Source organism: Perognathus longimembris, chromosome 6, assembly GCF_023159225.1.
Source record: "Perognathus longimembris pacificus isolate PPM17 chromosome 6, ASM2315922v1, whole genome shotgun sequence".
Classification (NCBI taxonomy): domain Eukaryota; kingdom Metazoa; phylum Chordata; class Mammalia; order Rodentia; family Heteromyidae; genus Perognathus; species Perognathus longimembris.
This window is the reverse complement of record NC_063166.1, coordinates 25,464,596-25,471,038: the sequence shown is the minus strand read 5'-3', so window position 1 is coordinate 25,471,038 and position 6,443 is coordinate 25,464,596. Positions and strand designations below refer to the sequence as shown.

Below are 6,443 nucleotides of genomic sequence, written 5' to 3'. Positions count from 1 at the left end.
GACAGTGCTCAGGCCCTGAGTCCAAGCCCAGGACTGGAAAAAATAAAAATTTAAAAAAAAAATAGAACTCATGGGTAGAGATGGGAGGGAAGGACTGGGAGGGAATGAGGGAACAAATGAAATGTACTCACTACCTGACTCCCGTAATTGTAATCCTTCCATATATAACCTCTATAATAACAATAAGGTAAATTAATTTAAAAATAATATATAAAAGTATATGAGGGGCTGGGGATATAGCTTAGTGGCAAGAGTACTTTCCTCGTATACATGAGGCCCTGGGTTCAATTCCCCAGCACCACATATACAGAAAAAAATGGCCAGAAGTGGCGCTGTGGCTCAAGTGGCAGAGTGCTAGCCTTGAGCAAAAAGAAGCCAGGGACAGTGCTCAGGCCCTGAGTCCAAGCCCCAGGACTGGCCAAAAAAAAAAAAAAAAGGATCTGAAAAATAACTAAAACACAAAGAGTTTGGGGCATCACTCAATTGGTAGAGTATCTGCTTCACAAGCCTGAAGCCCTAAGTCAAAGTCCAATACCATCCCCCAAAAAAGTGGGAAGGGAGGTGAGAATAAAGAGAAAAAAAGCAAGGCTGGTCTGTGATTCTTCAAAGCAATCATTTGAGAACTATTCAAAAAGAAGACCAATTTAAAAGGCTTCAGCATAATGCAATTGATTCAAATACTTGCACTGATTCAAATACACACTTTTGTCTTGACACTCTGTGTGTTCAACTACAGACTTAAAAATTAGTGCTAGGCACCACTGCCTCATCCCTGTAATCCTAGCTGCTCAAGAGGGACACAATTCAAAACCAGCTGAGGAAGGAAAGTCAGTGAGACTCCTATCTGCAATTAACTGTCAAAAAGCCAGAACTAGAGTGCTAGCTTTGAGCACAGAAAGATCAGGGACAGTATCTAGGTCCTGAGTTCAAGTCCTAGGACTGGAACACACACACACACACACACACACACACACACACACACACACACAAAGAATGGAGAGCGGAGGAGGAGAAGATTCCTCCCCCTATTGAATTTTGCTTAAAAAACATAATTTTTTGAGAGTTAGGAAGGTGTATGTTTTGCAATAAATGTTCTATATGTATAAATACCACATCTTTTCCCACATTTGTTTCTTCAAGAGTATCTACAAAGGTAGTATCTTGGCAGGTTCGGTCGCTCTTTTCCTGTATATAACACCTCATTTTAAAAAGACAAAACATTATTATTCACACAAATGTATTTTATCAACTCTACTCAATATTAGAAGCTTTATAAGGCTACAAAGTCTATCATGATTAACCTCCATCAAATGAAACTTTAGGGATCTGCTTTGAACCCACAAAAGAAATTAAATGCACAGTTAAGGCTGATTTTCATCATCAAGTTGCAACAGGGAATTGTCTTTAAAGCCGTCTCCTGCTGCCTTCATTAGAGTCTTGATCTCTTGCTGCAAATTTATATTCCTTTGTGGGTTTAAGGCAGATATTGGATACCCTTTTAATCTATATTTATTAGGCAGGCTATTGATGAGTCTTGTCCAGCCACAAATTCAAGCACCATGTTCCTGTGGCCATTCTAGTGGGAGTATTAAATGAATACAATGGCTTCACTATAAACAGCCATTTCCCAGAGTAAATAGCATATTCAAAAATCAAAAGTTAAGTCGGCGCCAGTGGCTCATGCCTGTAACCCTAGCTATTCAGAAGGCTGAGCTCTGATGATTGCAGTTTGAAGCAAGCTCTGGAAGGAAAATTTGTGAGACTCTTATTTCCAATGAGCCACCAAAAAGCCAGAAGTGGAGCTATGATTCAAGTGGTAGAGTGATAGCCTTGAGCAAAAAAGAGCTCAGCCACAGCACAGTGCAGACACCCTTAGTTCAAGCCCCGGGACCAGCACACACACAATAAAAGCTAGAATCATATGTCAAGGTGAACAAATGCAGTCATGGTATTCAATATACACTATGGAAAAAATGAACTATGCAAATTATGGGCAGGGACAGTAGGGAAGAATGAGGGAAAGTGATAGAAGGGATGACATTGTCAAAGAAGCATTATACTCATTGTCTTATGGAACCCCTTGGTAACTCCTTAGTACAACTCCTTAAGAATAACATTTTTTTTTAATTATGTGAGCACATGCTTTCAGACATACTTTGACTTGTTTCACAAACCTCAAGCAACCGGCAAAATTAAGTAAGCCAATAACCAAAGAGAGTCAGGAGAGGGTTTCAATCTCCTTCAACACTCCCAAATATCTCCTTTTCAGATACTTCTCCCAATCAATACCGTCTGTGTCTGACAGAGCTCTGGAATGGAAGAAGAGACTGCCTGATGGAGTTCAGACATGTTATTCTCCTTGCTCAACATGATAGGGGAAGGGACTCAAGTAAACTCCATTTCTTAGAACCCTGCCACTGGCAACCAACTGTTCCATCACTGAGAACATGGAGGAGGGTGGGGCCTGTGGCAAGATGAAGTGTTTCTGCCCCTTCCTCTGATGGTAAGCAGTCTCATGGGCTGTAGGTACATTAACTATATGGTAACAGTGCCCATTGAGCAGCCTTCCATTGATAGAATCCTGCCAAAAGCCATTTGGCAAAGGAGCCCAAGAAATGCAGTTAGCCAAAGGAGTGGCCCAAGGGCCCACAGAACTAAATGGAATCTTCTCTAGGCAGCTAAAAGGATGATAGGCAACTCCAAAGCATGCATTCAGAGTTTTGGAGCATATGACAGGTGTTCACAAAGATCAATGGGAAGGGGCTGGGAATGTGGCTTAGCAGTAGAGTGCTTGCCTAGCATGCACAAAGCCCTGGGTTCGATTCCTCAGTACCACATAAACAGAAAAGGCTGGAAGTGGCGCTGTGGCTCAAGCAGCAAAGTGTTGGCCTGGAGTAAAAGGAAGCTGGGACAGTGCTCAGTCTCTGAGTCAAAGCACCAGGACTGGCACACACATACACACAAAATCAATGGGAAGGAAAATCAATAACCTAGTGTCCCAACTCTCAGTCTTGAGTTCAAATCTTCACTCAGCCCCCTTAATTCTAGCAGCTGGCTTTGCACTGCTCACTCAACCTCCAAACCTCCTTGTCCCATATTATGAAATGAGGACAGTAACAGCGCCAACTTGTTCAGATTGGTGTGTAGGTTAAAGTGGACAGTGGGTGAACATGTGTGGGGTGACAGATCTAAGAAAATGAAGTGACACTTGGTGATTGCCTTCTTAATGAGAAACAAGTGTCTCCCACATTATTTTAATTTCTACAACTGTCAAGGTAGAGTAAACTAGTAGACACCATAATACAACCTGGGAGGTTGTGGACATATGAAGGTGTCATTAGCTTTTTTCTGTGGAAAGCAATAGAAACTTTACACAGAAACAGGATGATTACATTAGAGGGAAACAGGGCATATTGGGGATAAACTAAACTAACCTGGATTGTGCTGCTTGTGTGTGTGTGTGTGTGTGTGTGTGTGTGTGTGTGTGTCAGTCCTGGGGTTTGAACTCAGGGCCTATGTGCTTTGGAGCTCAAGACTAGTACTCTACCACTTGAGCCACAGCTTCACTTCTAACTTTTTTGGTGCTTAATAGGAGATAGTGTCACAGATTTACTTGGGCTGCCTTTGAACTATGATCTTTAGATCTCAGCCTTCTGAGTAGTTAGGATTACAGGCATCAGTCACCGGCACCTGGCTCCTTTTTGTTGTTTTGCTTTGTTTTCTTTTCTTTTTCTCTTAAAAAATTTATTGTTATGGGCTGGGCATATGGCCTAGTGGCAAGAGTGCTTGCTCCTTATACATGAGGCCCTGGGTTCAATTCCCCAGCACCACATATATAGAAAATGGCCAGAAGTGGCACTGTGACTCAAGTGGCAGAGTGCTAGCCTTGAGCAAAAAGAAGCCAGGGACAGTGCTCAGGCCCTGAGTCCAAGCCCCAGGACTGGCCAAAAAAAAAAAAAAAATATATATATATATATATATATATATATAGTTATTATAATGGTGATATACAGAGGGCTTACAGTTACATACATTAACTAAAGAGTACATTTATTTGTGGAGAATATCAACTCCCTTGCTGTCTCCCAGTTTTTCCCTCCCATCTTTTTTTTTTTTTTTTTTTTTTTTTTTAAGAGACAGGTGTCTCTCTATGTTGCCCAGGTTGGCCTCAAGCTCCTGGACCAAGTGATCTTCCTGCCTCGGGCTCTGAAGAGCTAGGACTAAGCAAGACTGAGATCTTCGGATTGAGGTTCAAAGCCAGCCTGGGCACAAAAGTCCATGTGACTCTTCATAATAAACTACTCAGCTAAAGCTGTAAGTGGCTCATGTGTTAGGGTGCTAGACTTTTTGAGCCAAAGAAGCTCAGGAACAGCCTTCAGGCCCTGAGTTCAAGCCCCAGGAGCAGTACACACACACACACACACACACACACACACACACACACACACACACACACACACACACCTCACCTTACCAATTGCTAAATAATGTAGTGAAGGTCCCACAGCTAGCAAGGGTTAAGGCCACAATTCAAACCTGAAATGTGCCTGATTCTAAAGCCCACACCATGAGGAATGGTGCTTCCTGATATCTGAGTGTGAGGCTTTATTAAGACTAATCAACCCATACTTAGCAGCTGCACAAATAACAAATTTGTGAGCTAACATCCAACTGACTGTAGACTCCTTGGGGAAAATGGTGCGGACAGAGCCTGATGCTCAAGTCTCTTCATGCTTTGGGAAGTCCTGTGTGCTTCATCCCAGCTCGCAGCTCGCAGCTCTCAGCTCGCATGGTTCTAGGAGCTAGGGACAAAAGGCTTTGTCCTGGGATGAGGGGCAGTGACTGAATAAAATGCTCTCTAGAAATAAGCTGCATGGTCTTCAGAGATGAGTTAACCCTTTCAAGATGCCAGGCTAATATTTGGTTTAATTAGCTCTGCCGAGGTACTAAATGGCACCCCAATGGACTCACAGGGTAAATTTATCTCTCAAACGGGAGTCATTTAGTAACCTACTTCAGGCCTCAATTCTTCTGTCTCTTTCAGCTTTGGAAAAAGAAAAAAAGCCATTAGACAAGATCAGTACTTTTGTTCTTAAAAGCAAATGGGGATAAGACATTTTAAAAATTCCAAGATTGTTTTTAATTGAAAAATACTGATGTTTTTTCTTATTGCTCCAACCTTCTGTGGTGTGTAAAGGATAGGTATTTTGCAAATAAAACTAGTATTTTCTTCTGTATTTCAGAGCTGCTCAATTATAAACAGTGCTGAAATCAATTCAAGTCCCATCTTCTTTGAAGCTTTTTAAATGCAACTGCTAACCTGTCTTGATGTTTAACTTGTAGGTTTCAAAACCTGTCAGTTAAAACTTACTTACTGTTATCCCTTTTCTCTCAAGCTACAAGCCCAAAGAGAAATTATGTAGCAAATTGGAAACAAGCACCCAGACTTGATAGCAACACAAAAGACTGGCTGATGGGCTGGGGTACAAGACACTCCTTACTTGGAAGATGAATAAGGATTAGAAGGCTCATCTACTAGCTGCCTCTAATGAGTCTGTACCTTCTCCACTCGAAACAAGCCATCAATTGATGCCTGTTGCAAGAACACCTGGTCTATTCCAAGAAAAAAAATTAGTCAAACCTGTCTTTAGTTAAATTTATTGTCAATTCTGTTGAAGTGTGGCACTGGAAAACAATAGGTAGATAGGGCTCATTAAAAATATTATTTGGGGAACTCCTAAGGAAAGAGATATTCACTGCCAAACTAATTCTATTGCTCTGAAAGAGTTAATTTAACTCCCAGAGGGAAGCAATTTACTTGCTATTCCCTGGGAGGGTAAGCAGCCTCTTATAGAGTTTAATACAATGTAGCTACATCCTTCCAGTTTCCCTGCTAAGGCCCCCCTGACAGTTGGTGATCCCTGAATGGAGTGCACTGGGAAAATCACCTTATGCCACTCACTGTGTACTCATGGAAGTTCTGAAATGGCTAGGTGAAGCTGGATAAATCCATGCATACAAGGAACCAGCCAGCACAAGGACAAATCCCCTGACTTTTTCTAGACTTTAAATGCCTGCCCATATTCTAAGCAGCACAGTAAGATAATCTACAAGTATGGCTAAGGGGGATCTGATTTATATGCAGCCTAAGCAGTTATCATTGGACAGAGTACCAGTGTAAACACTTCTGGATGGGCTCTAGTCCAGGCACAGGATGGACACCATCACCCTCCTGGACCACAAATGGCCTTAATACAAAAGAAAAGAGAGCAAGAGAGGGAAAGAAAGAGTTAAATGATCAACACAATCCTTTCCAGATACAAGTGTGCTGTTTGTTGGTTAGTGGTTCATGATAAAAAATAGACCATTATCTATCACCTATGCTACACCAGTGAATAACTATGGCCAATCTACGGGACTGGGGATATAGCCTAGTGGCAAGA

General features: G+C 41.8%; 1 long non-coding RNA gene across 1 annotated transcript; it reads right to left on the bottom strand.

Annotated features, from left to right (window-relative positions):
* Positions 1–332: 332 nt before the first annotated feature.
* On the bottom strand, positions 333–4,457 carry LOC125353990. The gene is made up of 3 exons (XR_007211387.1): positions 4,409–4,457; positions 1,111–1,115; positions 333–414 (listed from the first exon to the last, which is right to left on the bottom strand). It is a non-coding gene; the product is annotated as an uncharacterized LOC125353990 (long non-coding RNA).
* Between the last annotated feature and the right edge of the window lie 1,986 nt (positions 4,458–6,443).